We start from the raw sequence: 22,166 nt of genomic DNA, 5'->3' as shown, positions 1-22,166 counted from the left end.
ATGTAGCCCGGCAGGATGCATTATTAATTTGGCTCCCTGCATGCTACCCAAACTCCGTTCCCTTGTCTGCACTATTCACCGGCAGTAACAGCAGCAGCTCCGGTTGCAGCACCATGCAGCATCTACACACAGACCCAGACTCACACACATACACACACACACACACTCACACAGACATTCACTCCTTCGATCAACCCGTCGGCAAAGGAAGCTGCGGCTGTTTCTAGCTCTCCTCGCCTACAGCCTGAAAACCGCCGCACAACGTCTCCCCAGCCATGACCGACGCACGTGCTGCGCTCGCGTCACTGACTGACAGCCGGCTTAACCCGCCTCCTCCGCAACACACCCCCAATGACGCAATGCTCTTCACCTCCATACACACCCCCCTCCCAGACTCCGTCAATCACATATATGCAGTGACTCATAGGGATGCACACCTCTTTGGACTATCCTCCACCTTCTCAGCCGAATGGAAAAGAAAAGAAGGGGGTGGGATTAATGTTGCCTCCCTATTCTGTGGCGGTAACAGAGAGAGATAAAGAATGAAAGCAGAGGGGTTGGAGAAACCAGGAGGATAGATATAGAGAAATAGAGAAGAATAGAGGGAATACAGATACAGCAAGGGGAGCAAGAGAAAAAAAATAAGCAAGAGATGTAAAGAGACGGAGAGAGGGAATCCTAAATTGGATTGGACAGCTAAAAAGAGAAAAGAGAAGCTGCTGCAGTGCGGCTTTTGGTGCGGTGACAGGTTAAGTGTTCATCAACGGTCTTACACTGGCCACAAATGGACTCAAGATAAGTATAGTTTACTAGAATTGTAGGGCTCGAGACCATCAAATGAACACACACACACACTTCATCATGCGTTTACCATGCTTCAACACACATAGTTTTAAGTGACGCAACATGCACTATGCGCTTGCAATGTCAGTAGGGCAATGTCTGACTTTAAGGCTAATTTGCATATATGAATAAAGCGTTGCATTAAAATGAGGATTTGTACGAGCAGGGTGAGAAGGCGAGTATGAACGAGAGGAGAGAGAGAGGAAGAATGGAGAGGGAAGAGGGGAAGAGCAGACTAGAGTGAAAACGAGGAAAAGATCAAGTGAGATGGAAAGAAAGACTGCAGACTCACACACAAGACAGATGAGCTTAACGAGGTGTGCATCGTGTGATTTAAGGATTGTGACACACATTAAGAATCTGTGCCACAGTGCTCACACATCTGCAAGTTATGTAGCATGCTGCATTTTCTGGGAGGGGGGGGGGTGAGCTAAATCTCTCAAAGCTGTCAAACATGGGCATGTGGAGATGAGATAAAAGGATGTGTGTGTGTGTGTGTGTGTGTGTGTGTGTGTGTGTGTGTGTGTGTGTGTGTGTGTGTGTGTGTGTGTGTGTGTGTGTGTGTGTGTGTGTGTGTGTGTCAGACTGAATGCTCGAGTAATTCCTGTCCTAGGAAATCAGGTCACAGAAGCAAGGTGCTGCATCTTCAGCGAGACACTGCTGGAACAACTGCTCAAACATCTACCTGAGTAAAGAGGCCGGGTTTGTGTGTGAGTGTGTGAGTGAGTGAGTGAGTGAGTATATTTGAATGCCGAATCTCTAGCAAAGATTGCTGTATAGCGACTACTGAATAAGTCATTGCTACGCTCTGAACACCACTTGCGGCTTGCATGCTCCTCCACACACACCAGACAGACAGTGTCATATTTTTTGGTCAAGAATAACACATTGACTAGCCCATTAACGTTGCCCCTGACATCCACACCTCACAGCGTGAGTCTGACAAGAAAATGTCATGCTTTTTCATTTGAATGTCGTGAGGCATTAATGGCCCGTGTGAATGTGTGCCTGCAGGGATAGACCTGCAACATGCTGTATCAGTGGAGCGGGGACGTGCTGGAGCTTTGGGACAAGTAACATGGTAACATGAGGTCTCAATGTGAGACACCCCGCTAGAGGGCACGTTATATCGGGTGTAACAGCATCAAGATAATGTGTGGGAGTCTCGTCCTTATCATTTGTTACTTCTCAGCTACAATCAGGTTTAGGACCTAAGCTGTGACGCACACAGAGTGCAGATTCAGTGAAGGAAATAAAGATAGATAATAGAGAAAAGAGATGATACAGATGTTCGATATTTTAAAATGCAGCAATTGCTGGTGTCACTGTTTTTAAAGATGCATTTATTCCATCTATCTAGAAATGTGCAACAATATACATCTGTGCATATTTGTGTTGCATCATAATTAATGTTAACTGTAGCAGATGCTGTGGGAGATCAACCCCCCCCCCCCCCCCCCCCCCGCCTCCGTACAGCCATGACACGGTCTCCTTTTAACAGCTTCTGTCCCAGAGGACATGACAAAATTCATTTTCTTTGAAACAGCTGTCACTCTGCAATCATCACCCTCAGGTGTCAGTCAATATTACAACTGTGTTACCACTACGATGCTCTATGGTTAACACAATGGAGTGAGTGCATATGTATGAATATGACGGCTGATGCTAATAATGTAGGATGTCTGATGCAGGAAATGTTCCCAATTACGGCAAAGCCAAAGGCAGTGGAAAGTTTGGGGGTGATGCATTATATATGAATTGAGATCTCTTTGGATCAATTATTCAGCAAGTGTGATATATTTACACAAATAAATATTTATTTATTTGATCAGTCACATTTTAAATTCTGGTATGATTTGCTAGATCATAACTGATTGCCATACAGTCCACATGTAATGAATGAGAGACACACACACACACACACACACACACACACACACACACACACACACACACACACACACACACACACACACACACACACACACACACACACACACACACACACACACACACACACACACACACACACACACACACACACACACACACACACACACACACACACACACACACACACACACACACACACACACACCACACACACACACACACACACACACACACACACACACACACACACACACACACACACACACACACACACACACACACACACACACACACACACACACACACACACACAGCAAAACATGTCTTGCTCATGAGGATTTTAGGGGAAAAACCCCACCATTGATGGTACAGTATGATGTTCTTCCCAACAAGGTTCTCTATAAATACACAGAGAATGTTATAATTAACAAAGTTCATTGTGTAACATTTGCTGCAATGCACCGTGCTGTGGTTGGTAATCTGTGGTGGCAGCTTGTTTTTTAGTCACTACATTGGGTTTTATTGTTAAATTGCCAATTTCACTGTAATAGTTTTTGTTCAAAATGTTGCTGACGAAACACTAGGAAATGGTTCGTTGTTCATTTCTTTACATGAGATTTAACTAATTGGAAATTAAACTGCATGGGGACATTCTAAGGCAATACACTGAATCATTACTGCACCAAAACACAAAGTGTAAAACGAAATGTTGAGTCCTCTCAGAAATACATTTTTTACATCTGATCTGAGTATTTTCAGTAATAAAAAAGGACTTATAAGTTGTCTTTATGACCAGTTTCTTTTGTAAGCTTACCTTATAAACACACTAAAGTATTGTCAGCCCATCTTTTTACCCACATGATCGTTGTTTTTAAGGATTAGTTAAAGCATATTTTAGAATATGTAATGACTAGGTGGTGAGCAGCCATGGATTAACAAGGCCAGGTGTTGACTGTCTACACTATGAGTTACACCCTTGTGAATATGTGCTAGCTACAGAAGAAAGGAGATAAAAACATGCAAGTAAGTGCAAGAATTAAACATTTATGACCAAATGGAACTAAAGTGGTTTCAAAAAACAAATATCAAAACACCAACAACACTTAGGCTGTGACTGATTTAAAGGTATGTCCTGTTAAAGTGTGCTATAGTATGTAATTACTGTAATGTGTGAGGTAAAGCCAGATTGGCCCTGTATGGTGCTGATGTCACACTGTTGAGGTTTTGGGAGTGACTTGCTGATGTTCCATCGATTGCTTTCCCTCTCTTTGTGTTTTGAGGCAGTGTTTTACAAAAGCAAGTTAGTATGTGTTTGTGCAAACGTGTGCTTTTGTTAAATATTTCACAGTGTTTGTGCTTCAGAAAAATCATTACATGGCAGATTTCCCTCCAGTTTGTCTACATAAAGTGTGGTTGCTCAAACTGAACTCTATTGACAGGATTCTCAATAGAAGGCAATTTGCGCACAAATAGTAGCATCTATTATACACATATACTGTAGGCACAATATACTGTAACCCAAAACAAGGGAGCAACAAGACAGAAAGATATAGAATAACTATAATTAAGAAGCTATTTAACCGACTGAAGAAGTTTGAGTTTTCCATTTCAAGCAAAATAGAACTTCTCTCTAATATTCATGGCCTTCTACTAGCAGAGACTTAGCATGCAGTAAAAAAGTGCACAGACCTCCGTTTCCTCTGTCTAAAATCTATTTATATTCATAGCATACTTTAGGATGGATTATATTATAATCCAACCATGTCTTCCTCCAAAACAGCAGATCAAACCAGTTTTAAACTGAACAGCAGGGATTACTATTTAATATTCATAATACTAGTTAATAGCATAGCAGCTTTTGGTCGATTCAGAAGTGGATTGTTTCCTGAACGTGGATTAAAATGCTTTTCTGCATGATGCTGCAGCGCAACAAGAAACTGAATCAAAGAGTTATTGTACTTTTCTCAAGTCCATATGAGTGGTAATTAAAGCTGCAGTTATTGACCATTCAGACCGACTCACACATAACAAACTCTTATACAATATCAGTTAATAAAGTTCGTATGGATATCTGTCACATTGTTGATTTGGTGTCATTAGCAGAAAACAAAGTCAATGCATCGGTGGTAAAACATGATGGACAACAGGTGGAAAGGCATCATGTAAAAAGCAGCCATCTGTCCCAAAGAGATAATCGTTCCACTGGAGTGGCTGACTCACAGACAGTTGTTATATGCCAAGTGTTGCATTAAACAGCCCACAGACACTGATCGAACAGGCATCGCAGCAGAGTGACACATGTCCTCCCCTTTAATCTGATTAATGCGCCTGACACAAAGCAAGTGATTTCCCTTTCAATTCATTTGTTTCAAATGGAAAGAAAACTTGTGAATGTTATTGCTGCAAACTGGCAATGTTCTTGATCTTGATTTGTTGGAGTGTAAACATTGTCCAATAGTCAGAAGGAGTTTATCTCACTACTAATATCAGCATTATCTTTGTACTGTTGTTAACAAATTATTTGATCGGATATATTTTGCTTCTTCTCTTAAAATGAAATCAATTGTTTTTAAAAAGTGTTAAAAAAGTGAAAACACATGTATAATTCTGGCAGAAGAAGCAAATAAATGTAAATGAGCCTGCCCAAACAGTGACGTTTGTTTCCTAAGTAATACATAATAATAAAGAAATAAAATCTTTATAATAATCGTTCGTTCTGAACCAAGACTTGTTTTGTTCCAGGAAAACAGGCGTTCACCAGGTGTGACAAGATAGGCAATCTGCTTCAGAACAGCCTGCACGTCACGTGTAGCAGATCATCATCGCTCTGTCATTCTGCTGCAGTCCTGTCATATGTACTGTATGTATAAGCACTCACTGCACATGTCTTCACATGTGAAGATCCCTAATCTATATTATTATAACCATCTCACCTTTGAAGATGGTCAAAGAAACTGACAATCAAGACAAAAAGGATGACCTCTAATCAAAGGGTTTATAAAAAATTACAAATAAATAGGACTGGGAAAAAAACCAGACCATTCGTTGATTATAATTCATTCCGCTTGCTTAGGATCCCAACAGTATGATCAGGTGGCAGACTTATTTTATACCTACTTTAGATTAGCTGGACAATAAAGGAGCTTGGTAATCTTGATGTTATTTCTCAGGTCAGTGAAGAAGAAGAGGGTGAAGCAAGGACAGAGAGTTAGCATTTATAGCGTCTTTAAATGGATAGATTGCTACAAATGTAACAGTGGCAGACATCTCATTAACACCACTGTCTGTGGGGAGAAAGGAACGGACATGATGGAATTGTGAGCTGGAGGCAGAGTTCAGTGAAAAGTCTGTTTGATTCAAGACAATTTGACAGACAAATTAAGTAAATGAGTGTCGTATAGGACAAAGGCTGTGAGACAGAGGAAAGCTAAAACAATAAATTACTTATGAGGCACTTTCTCTACCCTTACACATTCTTGGGTTTGAATGTCTCACTTTCTGCCTATAATTACGTTTCTGCTACTCCTTCTAAATCACCTCCCCTCCTCTTGTCAAGCCCAAAACCCCTGAAACTGGAAGCGAGTACATCTCTCTCTCTGCCTTTGTCTCTCCTGTATTACCCCATCCCCTAGCTCCCAGCTCTAAGCAGCTGGCACAATGGACAACATGGGATCATAAAGGCTGGCTGCAAGCTTCAGCGAGAGACAATCAATAACCAGACAAACAAACGAGCAACGCAGGCCTGCATCTGAGAAGCTCCCAACTGAAGTGACACTCAGCACAGAGTCCTCCTCTTGTTCTGGTTTAGACTGAGAGTGAAAACCATAACCACTCCATGACACACACTGTATTAGTGACTCACAGAGAGCTAACAGACGTATGCACAGTTGGTCTAACTCATAACCCACATCACCATTCAGCTTATGTTACCATGCAACACTAACAGCTGTGACATTTTAAGAAACAGTGTTCCCTAAGATACCTGCTGTGTACTTGAGCAAGTGTGACCACATGCTGTACTGTGCACACACTCCTGAATATGTGAAATTCACTTAACTATACAATGCTGAAACAAATGCTGCTACCACAATGAAGAAATGCAATGAAACATTTCTCGGGTAAGGTGAAGATTTTCTTTTATAGCGTATAATTAAATACATTTTGATGTTCTTTATTGTTGCTTATATGCTAACTTGCCGTTGGCCAACAAAAGCAGGCCTGGTAGCCTCATTAAAGTGGCTGGTAGTAAGGGTTGTTTAGGATTCAAGCCCAGCTTACTGATGTATTCACAATAAGAAAGGCTACTTCACTTCTGGAGTGCCAGGATAACCCCAGCGCTTTCAGACGGATACATCTGTTACCCTCAGGTCGTCTTTTTAAAGAGAAGGACCAAGAGCTCCGAGGCCACGTTCATCCTGCTGCCATTCACATGTTAAACTGTTGTCTATAGATTGTTTGGGCTGTTTACTTGTACTCTGACCTGGGTGCTGAAGATCCTCTTAAAGAAACAATCTGTATACTATGTCCTGTGTTATTTTGCATGAATCCTGACAATAAAGGTGAATAAAGATAATCTGAATTTGGTTTTTGAACTTGCCTGTTCTTTTCTTAGGAAAGCCGAGATAGAATACCAAAGAGAAAGTGCAATATCAGTAGAACATTAATAATGTTTGAGTGTACAATTGGAAGAAAACAACGTATAGTTGAGTGCTTCATATGCAAATAGTAACTGCTTTGAAATTCAGAGCAACGACTTGAAAACAAAGATGTTCCTATCCCTACAATTTGCAACTAGTCCCATCTGGCTTTAAGAGTCATTGAACAAGCAGATCTTAGGGATAACACAGCGAGCATACAGACATTTGGTCACAGTGCCATCAACAACTGCAAAACAAAAACATGAAAGTACTGTAGATAGAAAGAGTTGAGACACACAGTTAAAAGCAAAGAATGACAGTGAGAGAGATTGTAATGGCCTTTTCTGAACAAACAGTCCCAGAAACTAACTTTCAAAAACTCAACTTTTGTGCATTCCTGTATGCATTTTCGCATCTGAACAACTGAGAATAGCAGCATCAAGCACATACAATATTAAAAAGTGACAGATTAGTTGAGACACATTTGTTGTACAAGACGAGACAACAGTGCAGAGTCATTTATCATTCTTCCTAATCTAATGTTTCATGACTGTGGGATGTCTAAATGGATTTTAGAACGCTGATGTGCAGAAAGGGGAGAAAAGCGGGACTGATATAAATGTGTCTCTAAAGGACAAAATCTGCTGTTTCTTTGTTTCCATCAATCTTTCAGAACTCAAACGCAACAATAACATGAAAATACAATAACAACTACAATTCCTTACAGAAAGAACTGGAGGAGGATTACCTGTTTAGGGGTCAAGAGCTACAGCCGACAAGTAAACATGGAGCAAAGACTGACAGGTAGCTCAGACAGACAATGCATAGTTTACATATACACATACAGGACAGTGTCTACAAACCATTTATCTGTATGTCTTTGGACACTCTTTTCTCGGCCATGCATGCTGTTACGGAGCGTCCACACAGCAGCGTTAAAAAAAATCTTGGAACGCTTCTGCCCATTCACTTTGAATGGGGTGACGTCACTTTGCGCCGAACTGCATTGTGGGCAGCAGAGCGGAGATTTTCAGGATTCAAAGTTGAGCAATGTTCAACTTTTGAAGCTGAGGTGGAAGCGTCAGCCAATCAAATCCCGTTTATGCTAATCTGACAGTTCAAGCGCTAGCCAATCAAACCGCGTGTATGCTGGGAGAGACATACCGCAGGTCATTTCCTCATATTCCAAAAAATGGAGGAGAAATTAGCGGTAGGGAATCACCCGGTGCTTTATGACCAGTCCCTATTTACCTACCGGGATATAAACCGGAGGAGCCAGGCATGGAGGGAGGTGGCAGAGACAGTGGTAGGTTTTCGCCTGTTTGGGGAGTTTATATCCAGTTTACTCCGGGCTTTTTTGCTTCGTATGTCGGGGGCGGGAGATTCATGTGATTGGTTGTTGGTCGCGTTGCTCGCAAAAAATCCCCAAGCTTCAGATACGCCCACCTCCAAGATTTTTTTAACGCTGCTGTGTGGACGCTCCGTTACTGTTTAGTATAGCCTGTTTCAAGCTGGACAAGGTCAGAACGTATACACCAATTACTGTATCCATTGTACATATTGTCAATTCACACTAGAAGGTTTTCCATTTGCTACCAGTTGAAGTTACAAGTCAGACAGAAAGACAGACATACAGAGTGCTATTCAATTAATCCGATCATGCTAAAATGAACTGCAAAACATGCTGCTACTGTGAGGATCAGAAAACGTGTGCTATTGTAGCTTACCTATACCAACCATAAGCGTACTGATAACACACTTCACAAATACGATTTTTTGTTTGTTTGATGAGTGTGAGCGCTGACTAATTACGTAGGTTTTATTTCTACACAGACTACAGTCACTATTAGGTTCATATGTCAGAGTTGTCCACATGGCAATTTTAAAGTTGAAGCAGTTTATCTTATTGGAAGTCTGTATAACTCATAATGTAGAACTGCATGCCAAACCCTCCACACAGTCTGTGTATGTGGGCATGTTTAACTGTGGGAGTGTTTGTGTACGGGTCCAGTCACCATACCAGAGCACAGCGTTGCCGACCATCGGACACCACAAGGAGGATGGATTGACAGATGGACACACACTCACGCACACACACACTTTGTTGGAACGCCTCCTCTTTTTCAGTAGTCATGGATAGGGAACTAGAGCAGAACAAAGTAAACTAGTATAAAACTCAACTCACATAAAAACGATGCAATAGACTTCAGAATCTTTTCTTACAACAGTATACAAACACTAAGTTGAGCTGTGTTTCGCTACAGGGCAGTTCTGTTCTCAGAGTGAGACAAAGTGCGATCAGAGCTGGCTTGGCTCTTCACTACTGACCCACTTGTGCCCCCAACCGTGCCATCCAAAAAGCTGGCACACTCACAGCCATTAGCCCGGCTGGCTTTAAACTGACTTTAGACTTAAAAGACATGCCAGCACTGCTTTGTATTGTTTGTACTGAAGCCATAAAATATACGCCCGGATGTCTCCTCACATCACATACAACATGCCAACTAGATTGCCTGATGTGTATGAAACAAGGAATATGCACACACAAAGACACAGTGACCCACACCTAGAGCCGTTTCCTACACCTGCCATGAGTGTTTTTTTCCCAGTTTCAAATTAAACTGTCTCAGAGAGCCTCAGGTATATTCGTCCCTTCCCTATTCATAATAGATGCCTTTAGCCTACCCACAGTGCTGACGCTGAACACTTTGACAGCAACACTTGCTCCAGTAAACTCTACCTTGCAGTGATTCTAAAATGAAAATGAAATAGAATCATATAGAAACAGTAATGCTGTTTTTACATTTTAAATTCCTGCCTTAACGGCAACATTTCCCCGCCATAGCCATCAAGGTAATTGTGTTACATGTATGGTCATGACCGTTAGCCTAATACTTGGCTGCTTTGATTTGCTGAAAATAACAGGTTAGTCTTATTAGGAATGTCAGCTAAACAATGCAAATAGCAATGCAAATGTATCTTGTTACATATTCTCCTTTGAACCAAACAAAGACAGCACTGTTTACATGTACCTGCCACACAAGGCCACTTTACTAGATTGCCTGCAGGAGAGTGTCCTTGGAGCTTTAATGCTCTGCTCAACATCAGGGTTGCCTTGATGGCATCCATTAAAAGATATGTACCCAACCACCATCCCAAAACCACTTCCACACTGTGATAGGGGGTGCATTACAACAGATCTGTAGATCAGTTGATAGTCATAGCAAAGGATTATGCTTTCCCAATTTGGCCAACATTTTTGATCCATTGATCCTCCATGTAATCTGTCCCCCCATTTCTGGATGCGGGCCATAGGGAGGAGACACTGAGGATTCTGATTGGCTTTGCTCTGACCTCTAGCTCCGACGCTTCAACTCTGGCTGTCTGTCACCCAGCGGTCAATGCGGGTCAACTTCGTAATTAATCACACAAGCAGATGAATGGCACTGGCTTTGCCCAAGAACTCGCAGCAGGGAGGTGCACTGAGAAGTTCGACCTCCCTTTTAATCAGAGGAGCCAAGTTTACACTCCAATTTTGAGAGTGATTTGTTCTTTAGAGAGACTTCACCTACTACAAGGGAACTGTTCAATGACTGCCCATGTTTTTGTTCTCCCTCTCCAAGTTGCTTGACAACAACAACGCTACGAGAGTGCATGTCTCTCTTTAAAAAACATAAACATAATAAGAACAGCCCTTAAGTCTGGCAACATATACTGTACACTGACTCAGATTTCTGTTCTAGGCAGGATCTGACAGCACATTGTAATCATTCTTGCTCAATCAGCTGTTCATTCCCAGACAGAAACACACGCATTCTTCCACTCTAAGCATCTCAGGGTCTATTTAGAGCTGCGACAACTGCACGGCACATCTGCCTTTCCCTTCATTCCCAGTGGCATGCCGGGAGCAACACATGACATCCACGCACATTCACACAGACGCGTCCTCTCACTATGTCCGTCTCGCACGTTGTCAGGGCTGAAAACATTTATCAGAGTGAAACATCAAACATACACTCACCAGCTTCTTCAAAAACAGCCTTCACTCTTGATGAGCAGCGTGGAAAGAGAGAAAGTGCAGCCTTACCAGTGAGAGTGCGTCCACCGGAGACACCACGGTACGGAGGAGAGAGAAATGTGTCTGCCCGACGGAAACCCAACGAGAGACGCCTCCCCGTGCTCCGCCACCAAATCAATTTCACACTCCCTCACCTCCCCGCCACTGTGATGTCATTCATTCATCCGTTTCCCCCCCGTAGCCATGGCAACTCTGCCGCTTGGAGCCGTTCATTCTTTTACGTCTGTCTTTCTCGCTCTCTTTCTATATCCCTCCCCCCTCTCCAGACCCCGGTGAACCCTGCCCACTTACTCCATCTGACGGGGTACAGTTACACACCCCCCCCCCCCCCCAACCATGACATTGCTGGTGTAAAAAATGAGTAGGAGGGTACAAAACACAAAAAAGGGGAGGCACATGGATTCACCTCATGTAGCGCACACGCCCTGAAGAGTTTGTGGTCAAGCGGGCGTAGTTTTGTCAAAGCTGCCCATAAAGACAAAGAGAAGTGGGAGACACAACAGAGGCTGAATAGGTGCGCCTGGAAATCTCCTGTTGAGACGTAAGCCAGCTGTCTCATTTGCATACAGAGCCTAAATACTGAAGCACAGATGTGTGTATCTCCCAAACACACATACATAAGCACAAACACTTGGCCAAGCAGAGCAGTGTGAGCTGATGAATAGTTAATGACCAGCACCATAATTACTACGGTGCCTCTCTGCTAATAATCCCCATGTTGACCTTGGAAAAGGGGGAGGAAAATGTGGTCACTAAGAGACACTTACACACATCACCACCTTGTCTAAAGCCCCATCTTATTCAATTATTAGCCACCATCGCCCCCAAATCCACATTTCTACTCTCAGCAAGCCGTCTCTTCACAGGCTTCAGATGTTACCTACTCAAACCATTTCACATTGCACTCCCATCAATCACCACCCCGCTATTTTCATATCTCCCTTGTGCATCTCCCCTCCTATACCTACTTTCATCTTCACATTAAAAACAAAGAGGGTCAGATCAGAAACTGTAACAGAAGACACATAGGGGTGACAAATCAAAACATCTTCTTATCAGAGTCAGCAGATATGACTCGGGACAAAGGGAACAGAAGCAGAGTTTATACTGTAAAGGTCATCATAAAGAAATGAGCAAGTAACTCAGAAGGCTTGAAGAGAGAAAGAGAGTGAGGGGTATCCCTGAACAGACAGGGATCTCCTCTCAGTCACATCTCTTCACACATTATCTGCTTTTTAATTAGCTTTCCGTGCCGTAAATCTCTCCATCTGTCTGCATCGATCTCACGCCGTCATTCTAAATCTCTTTGTTGCTTCTCACATAATTAACGATGGTTTTACCCAGCCACAGATAAGAGTAACACATTTTCACTTCTCAGCTCGACATTGCGACATCATGAATCTTGACTTCATTCGCTTTTTGCATTTTACTTACACTCTAATTTAATTAATTTACTGAATTAATTGTTTTAATTAGTTACATAATGGGCCAGAATAGACAGCGACAGAGTGAAAAGAGAAATGTTCTTCTCCTTCGCGTTTAATGACCATGGGACATGCTTATACTCTGCTTATAACATGAAGCCTTCTATGATCATTTTTTTTAAATGTATATGCCCTTGCCTTGCAAACCCTGACTTTGCAGTAATGCCAAGGATAAGGTGGGTGACATTTCTTTCTTAGACACAGAAACAAAGAACTCTTCCCATTCTCTGGCCACTCCTGAAGCTAATCTGTAGTCAGGCTGCTACGCCAGGTCACATTTACTTGGAATATCATTCTTAACCTTGACTTATCAATACTTTCTAACACTTATCAGCCCTATGTTACAAGGAGTGAAGCGTGTGGTAGTGGTTTAAGTTGAGCTAACTCCCCTCTACTCTGGAATAGGCCAAGTCGACAAACGTAAGAAGGATGAGCAGAGGAGGAAGATGGAGAAGGTGAGAAGGTGAGGGAGGTTCAGCGGTGAGCGTGTATTAAATCTCTGAATTGCGGGACATCAGGGTCATGGAATTACCAGCCTAGTGGTTCAAATCAAACACACACGCACACACACACTAACACACGTACACACCTGAGGAGGGAACCTGTAATCCAAAGCCGAAGCAATTCCCTTCACAGTATAGTCTGAGATGTTGCCTTAGACATCATGACTCTTCAGAACTCTTATCTGCACCTACAGAAGTGAGCAGAGAAAATGACTAATACGAGACCAACAGTCAGTCCTTTATCGCCCTCTCCTCCATCCCTTCTCTCAACCAATCACATTACCCTTCACCTCGATTCCTCTCTCTTTCCATCACTATGTTCCACCCTAAATGTAGTTTTACTGCGTGTTCATCTTTTTCTCAATTATTTTTTCATCCAGCTCTCTCATTCCCTCTCTTCGGATAGACATCAGTTTGACGGGGATCTGTAGCAGATTAGCATGATTGTAGGTGGGAGCGTATCATAGCATTGTAAGAAGGGGGCATCATGCCCCATTAAGTATTGACCTAATTTGATCAAGGTTGAATATGAGAGTTTGAAATCAAGCACACAAACATCACAGCTCGACGTTATCTTTCATCTCGGCATAAACTCCCCCCCCACGGCTTCTTGGATAGATCAAAGCTGCGTCTTTTTTTTCTTAAAGGGAATGCTTAACCAGTCCTGTTCAAATCATTTGCATGACTCTGCAGCTGGGCTCACTCTCAGCCCTGTAACATTCACTGTGTGGCTGCAGGCAAGGGAACCAGGTATGAGGACAAGTGTTTTGTGCAAGGGGAGGGTCGACGTGTGTGTGTGTGCGTGCGTGCGTGCGTGGCTTCATGGTAACGGGAGCAGTAAAGCAGTTACATTTCATATACCAGCCTTCCTATACACCTTCGAGGGAGGGAGAGAACCAGCTGCCTTATCAGATGCTCCATTTCCTCCCACCTCTTTCTAAAAAGAGACCTTTACCATATTCCATCACCATCCTTGCCATGTCACACTCTTGTCCTTTCAGCCCCCACTCCTTGACTCTCATAACGTTTAAGTACCTTAACCCACAGTATGGAGTGCTTTTTCTCTCTCTCCATAAGCATAATGTCCAGCACGGTTTGTTATTTTGTTCTCATTGTCTGCATGCTATATAGCTTTCTTTGTCCAGCAGAGAAGGTAAGAAGCAAACATGTTTGAACGCACAAACACGTCAAAATGGAGCAGAAGCAAGTCCCGGCAAGCCCAGACACTGACCCCAACATTGATGTCCTTTATTGACACGGTGTCCAATAATAGTCATGTAAGGGAAACAAAGTCTACAAGGCCGCCCGCCACATGGCAGCCGCAGCAGGCCTGTATTAATACGAGGAAGTCTTCTATAGAAAGATTAGGTCACATGGGAAACAGCACACCCTCCTCTGACAGAGACAACCATCATATAGGGCTTGGTGAAACCGAAGCACCTGTTTAGTATTGGATCCATGCACACCACTTCGCTTTGATCACATTGTTTCATCAGATAGGGGAAAATCTCAAAGACCAGAGGTTTGGATTTAATCTTAGCCTGCTGGAAGAGTTCCACGCCCAAATAACATGTTGCTGCTGCTGCTGCCAGCCCTGCATCCCACCACCTGTCATTAGCGTTAGCTGCTGTTTGAGGCTGCCAACTGCCCAGTCCCCCGGGTATCACTTATAAGAATAGTCTAGGATTTCATCTGCATCTCAGGATCATTTCCCACTCATGCAGTCACCTGAGTTTTTAAGGAAGAAAATAAATGCCAAGCAGAAAATGTTTCAGTTTTTTTGCTTCTACTTATTAGATTTTCAGGAATACAACTTAAGTATTCTTCAGCCCCAACCTCAACATTAGCTGCTTCTCGGAAAACACACCCGAAAATCTGACCCAACTGTTGGTGTCCAAGTAATGTTTGTTGGTAAAGTAGGCACCATGTTTTGACCATAAGAATGTATGTAACAAAAAATAAGGTAATATCTCCATTTCTTCTAAATAGTTAATGGACATAATGATTGCTGACTATTTTAACAGTCAATTGACAGCTTAAGCAATTTTTCTTCAATATTGGCAGGAAATGCTGTTTTTTTTCAGCCTCTCAAATATAGAGATTTCAACAAAACACACACATCACCTTGGACTTAATACAATTGGGATGAACATTACTCACTTTTCTGACATTTTAAAGTAAAAAAATGTAAACAAAAGATCAGCTCATTAATTGATGATGAAAATACTAATTTGTTTCTGCTGCATTGGAATTTGTTGAGTTTGTTGTTTCTTGATTCCTGCTTTATTTAGGATTTATCCGAATTAACAGATCTTTTGGACAAAACAAGCTTTAATAAAAAAGTAACCTATGGGACCAATCAACATTAAAGTTAATTGCAGTAAACACATTGCTTCTCTTTTATTTTTTAACATGATGCTTATAAATACTTTACATGTCCAGTCATATATGACAGACATCTGTCTCAAGTCATAGTTTGCCAATTATAGATAGCACATATTGGTGTGGATTACAATTTGCACTAACCAGATTTGAGGGTGAAACTAATCCAGGCTTCCCCAGATGAGCGGTAACCCCCTTAATCCCCCACCCCCCCTTCTGTCTGCCCAGTCAGCTGCCTGCCTTCTGACGTCAGGCTCATGAAATACATCAATCTACTCAGTGTATGTCTGTGCATGTATGTATGTGCTTTTTTTCTGAAGGGGTTAGGGGGTGGGGTGATGATCCTAAGGAGATGCAACGGAAACCCAGTAAGCATGGGTAACCGGCTGGTCCCGTCTAAGAATAGATCAGCTGGTAGACACACCAAAGGTTTGTGATGAACAGGCCGACAATTAGGCTTTAGCAAACAGGAATTCTTCACTAGATTGATTTCAATGATCAGACAGCCGAAAGAAATATTCTAGGTAACAGGTGGTGGCTGTCATTCCTAGTTTATGCTTTCTGAATTCAATGCAGCTATGGCTTTTACAACCACACCACACTTCCTAACAGACCTCTCTGCAAAGTATTCTCCTACTTAATCATGCATAAAAGGTGTCGTTTAAATCTTGCAAAAGCCACAGGGCCTCAGCATTGCAACACAGCCGGTGGGCAGCTGTCCATGAGTAAAACAGTGGGGAGGGGCTGTATATTCCTTGAACACCTCTGGAGCTCTGACAGCAGACGATCCATCCAAAGAGTGTTCCTGCAGGGAAGACTTTGCACAGTTTCTCTTTTCTCCCCATCCTACTCGTCCTCTTCGTCATGATTCTCCTTAACCTCTAAATCAGCCCATAATTATGACAGAGACAGAGTGACTAAATCTTGAGATGATGTGGTGTAACAGATGACCACAGCACAGGGGACTGGGCTGCGTCCTGACTCAGACCAACTGTCTACAGCCTCAAGCCTTTAGCCTCTTGCTGGCTACACCCAAAGACCAACACGACGGCACGCTTTGCCATTTTCCAAAGAAGAAACATAAGCAGAAAACAAGCAAGAAGGCAACTGCTGGAACATGGCATTATGGAACCATGTCGCTGAGATAATCTCTTTAGTTTAAAGAGAGTGATACCTCCATGCAACACTGCCTTACACAGACCCCACAATCTGGCTGAGCAGGAACGCAGGAACACACACACACACACACACACACACACACACACACACACACACACACACACACACACACACACACACACACACACACACACACACACACACACACACACACACACACACACACACACACACACACACACACACACACACACACACACACACACACACACACACACACACACACACACACACACACACACACACACCCACACACACCACACACACACAACACACACACACACCACACACACACACACACACACACACACTTGAAAGTGGGGCTGTGAGTACAATGGCTTGTACATCAGTACCATGATTTATTGTTTTACACAGTGTGTCAAAGTAACAACTCTGCCTCGTATTATACAAGGGTTTAACGCCAACAACTTCAACTCACATGCACACACATCCTCTCCCACACACATGTCTGAATGAGCCCATCTGTGAGCTCCTGTGAAACAAAAGCAGAGTTTTGTGGGGTGACACAGGCAGAGTTATGTTGTCTGTTACTCAGCGACATTCTGTCACATCAAACTGAAAATGCTTTACAGACTGGTCTGTCCGTCTCCTCGCTGCTCTTTTCAATCTGCCTGGTTCAATTGGTTGGTTTATGTGTCTTATTGTTTTTATATTCTCTTCCCACTTATCCTGCTTCTTTGATCTGTTTCACTCTCTGGTAGTGATACACCGGTAGACACTCAACACACAACACAACCACACAGCTTTTGGATAAAAGCCGCCCAAGGCCTTCTGAATCTGGGACGATTCCCAGCTGACATCCACTACCCAAAGGCTTTTTGAAGAGTGTTTGAATGTGCAGTAATCAAGCCAACAAATCTGTTTTCCTTTTTCTGTGCTGCCAGCCAGCACACATGCAACATCTCAAGGCAAACAAAAGCACGCAAGAAGGGAAAAAAGAGAGAGAAACATAAGGGCCAGTCAATAGACAGACGGTGGCCATTTCAGAAGAATAAAAGGACTTTCCCTTGGAAAACATATAAAACAGAATGGATGCAGACAGAGGCAGAAGCAGACAGACATTATACTATTTCTGAGATGTTTGTTCATTTACCAAAACACATGAATGTAATTAATAAAGGATTTAAAATGATAGTGAGAACAAATTGCCAAAGGCTAAACATTGTTCCATCAGGTAAAATAGTAAACAGAGAACACACACAGCTAAACACACTCTCAGACAAACAAGGAACAAGTGGCACCGTACCTCATGATTACATTTCCCCCGTAGTTCTGGATGCTTCCTTTCCAGCTAACATCCAGAGACAATCAGCTGCGAAGATCTGAAACACTCAGAGAGAGAGAGGGAGAGAGAAAGATGGAGATCAACTTCCAGCTCTCTCTGCATCTACACCCATAGGCAAAAATCCTCCACTGACATCCCATCAGAGAAAAGGGGAAATAGAGGGAGAGAGGGGAGTGTGCCAATTTGGTTGAACGAGGGGGGAGTAGTTGAAAGGGAGAGAGAGAGCATGAGTCAGTGAGAGAGAGGAAGATTTAGGAGTTTGTCAGGGAGTGAGCGTGTGTTTGCGAGAGAAAAAAAACAGCAAGTGAGAAGGGAGTTTAAATCTTATCTTGTCACAAGCCCAGAAGCAGCTGGGGGAATGAGTGACACAGGACATCATACACACTACACTCTGTTGCGCTGTGTTGGGTGTTTGCATGATGTGTTAGTGTTAGGGGGAGGAGAACTAAACACTTAAACAATGGACTGAATGAGAAACCATATAGAGAAACAGGGGGACAATAGAATTAGTGCAGAGCAGATGTGGGGAGCAAGAGGACAGTTCCTAGCTACTACATGTCTTCTCATCCCCTTAACTCGAAGGATGGAAAGAGTAGCAGTAACAGTTACATTATTATTGTTAAATGTGTCAGATAAAAAGGTAAAAAGTAGTAAGTAGGTCAGTTATGTTAGCCTATTAGAACTTTTACAAGGAAGAGTACCTTAAGCTACAAAATAAAGTCCTACTGAAAGCACTAATTGGAACAACATCGCCTTTATTACCAACAAGTAATTCCCTCTCTAATTCACAGACTGTGCATTGAACTGATAATCATATCAATAGTGTACAATATCATTTCACAGTGTATAGTAAAAGAAATAGCCTAACAAAAAAGGAAGACACAACAACAATGACAGACACAAGAATGTGCACTGCATACTTCACGTTGAATCTTTCTATAATCTTTACTACTTTGTTCATGTTTTCTAAATTGTATATTTTTGCTCATTCTACTATTTGAACGGGTATTTATTGAGCTGTTAACAATTTCCTTTCGTAATTTTACAATACCAAGGAGTTTTACGCAGCAAATCTGTACGTAGACCATCTTGTAGACATTTCTGATGACCAACATTGAAGGGCCCATATCATGCTTTTCTGGTTATTACCCGTCCCCTTGTGTGTTATGAAGGTTTTTCTGCATGTAAACGGTCTGCAAAGTCACAAACCCTCAAAGTACACCCTGTAGCGAGTAAAACTCTAACACAGAAAATACCTGTCTAGACCAGTGTGTAGTTGGGTGGTCAAACAATCTAGTATTATGAATGAAGTGTGTTATATTTGGTGCAAAAGTTTGCATTTGGTAAGTGTTTATGTAGATTTGAGTGCAGTTCTTCATTTAGCAGGAGAAATGAGGTGTTTTGCACTTTGGGTGTGTGGTTTTGTGAATTGTGTTTAGTGTTCTGAGAAACTGAGCAATTTAAAAAAAAAAGTGTGTTAGCAATCGAGAAAAACTGTAAAAGGCTAAATAACACTCCTCTTTAGATATGTACAAATAATAGGCTTTGCAGTAAACTCGGCAGTAGCTACAGCGCACAAACATAGGCCCTACTAGTAAACACAAATAAACAGCACATGTATTAGACACCTCATACACAGTGGTTGTGACGTTTTAAATATAATTCAAGTTACCCACCTTCCTAAAGAGCATTTTCGGAGATTTAGAACCGCGACGAAATCCTCAAAGTGTTCTGCTCGTTCAGTCTCCCTCCAATACAACTTGTCAACCCATCTTCACGGTTGGAGACTATTGAACAATGGTCTCAGACACCTGAACAAGTTAGCACATGTTAGCTAGCTATACCCAGCATGCACCTGCTGCTGCTGAAATTACTAGGAAATTATAGGATTATTCGACTATTTCCTCATAATATCGTAATTTAATCTTTGTTTTCAATTTTCAACCATCATAGTCTGGGGATGGAAATAACAAATGGTCTAATACTTTGTTTCAGATTTAACAAAACAAATTCCCATCCAACCCCATCACCCTCAGCTAAACTGTGTGTTTAATGCGACTGAGCTAATCTTAGCACGTTTTAATGCTAAACTAAAATGGTGAAATTGGTAAACGTTATACCTACTGTAAGCATCAGCATGTTGGCAATGTCATTGTAGGCATGTTAGCATGTTGACATCAATTTAAAGCACCATTATGACTATTAGCAATCATGAACACTAGATTAACCACATTTCTGTCAAAATATTGTCGCAAGAATATTTTTGACATAGGCTAGGCTACCAACATGAATATACCTCGATTTATAGTAATCTGTGTTCTTATAATAATTGGCGTTTTTAGTTGTGTTCATGCTTACAGGGATCTCAAAAGATGCATGTTGATGCAATGTTAAGGCCATTGTGTTCCCTATATGTTTTTGAACGAAGTGTTGCGTAGAGATGAGGAGATCAGTTGACAGTAGTGTAAAAGAGAACATTTACAGCGTTAACAAAGTGCACAGTTACTCCCGCAGCCCGTTGATCTGGGAGGGCATCTAAAAAAGAGACAAAAAAGACCCAGACAAATGTTGCTGGCTCTCTGTGCCCTTGCCAAAACTCCATCTTGGAGCCATAAAGACGCAGAGTGTGGGAGTCAGGAGATGAAGAGAAAAAAGGGTGCCAAATTGTAGAAAATCCCTTTCTCCTCTTTCACATTTGATGTTTTTTCCCCTGTGGTAGGCCGATGTCCTTGTGGAAAAAAAGACCAAGAAAAAATTAACGATTTATCAAGATGATCTTGAACAGAGACAACTTTTGAATCAGTTTTTGACTCTTTAATGCGAACATGCAGATTGCAAGCCTTACATTTCATGACAGTTTGGTTCCTGGCAGAGGCAGAACTATGAATTATAGATAAGCTTATATTCCAACAGATCCTGTCAGGGGAGAGAAAACTAAACCAGATCTAACGTTAACACTGTTACAAATAAACCTTTCATTATAATTGGTCAATCAGGTTTTTCAGATCAAAAGCAGTAAGTGTCTTTTCAAGCTGAATCGATCAAAAATACAGAAATGCTGGCACAGAACACGGTGTTTAGACTTTATAGTAACGGATGGCACGATCGTGGATGTTGGTAAACCAAATCCTCACTTAAATAAGAAATCCATGCAGTGCTGCTGCCAGTTCAGCTGGAGGGCTCTGGATCAGCCTGATTACTCTGGTCTGACTGCAGCAGATCAAAGTAATCCCCAAATACTAGAGAAGTAGTAGAAAAACTGTGTTGTACACTGAAGCACACTGATATGATGTAGAATAGATGTAGGCTGCAGCAGCCTATATTTTGTCAGTGTTTATGGGAGGAAATTACTGCACATGTAAGTGTATTTATGTGCAAATCTATGTTGCAAATGCTGCAGAATGACTATTTGTTGGTTTGCTGCAGAAACAGAGCTTGCTGGCTTTTAATATTTGGCTTCAGGGATCACCTTTAGCCACCCTCATCAGTCAGGTCTGTCCTCAAGCTCCCAAACGCGGAGAGAGGGAGGATGGAGAAATGAAAAGGACAAATGGGGACACAGAGATGCTGGTGGAGTCAGATTCTAAGGGATTGACTGATGATTCCACTGATTTGTACCATCTCTTTAAAGGAGGCAACATATTTTGTACTGTGCTACTTGAGAATTTAACTAAAATCACACAAAACATGTATATATGAGGTTATCCTGCTTACTGTACCTCCTGTGAAAATACATCAATTTTAGTGACCTTTGAAAAAGAAGAAAACAAATATTGGCATGTATTTTTCTTGTTTAGTTTCTGTAAGACTGTTTCAAATAACAACCATTAAACATTTAAGGCATGTTTATTGTCAGCTCCA

The sequence above is a fragment of the Trematomus bernacchii genome, unplaced genomic scaffold (assembly GCF_902827165.1).
Source record: "Trematomus bernacchii unplaced genomic scaffold, fTreBer1.1, whole genome shotgun sequence".
NCBI lineage: Eukaryota > Metazoa > Chordata > Actinopteri > Perciformes > Nototheniidae > Trematomus > Trematomus bernacchii.
Note: the sequence above shows the minus strand (reverse complement) of the source record.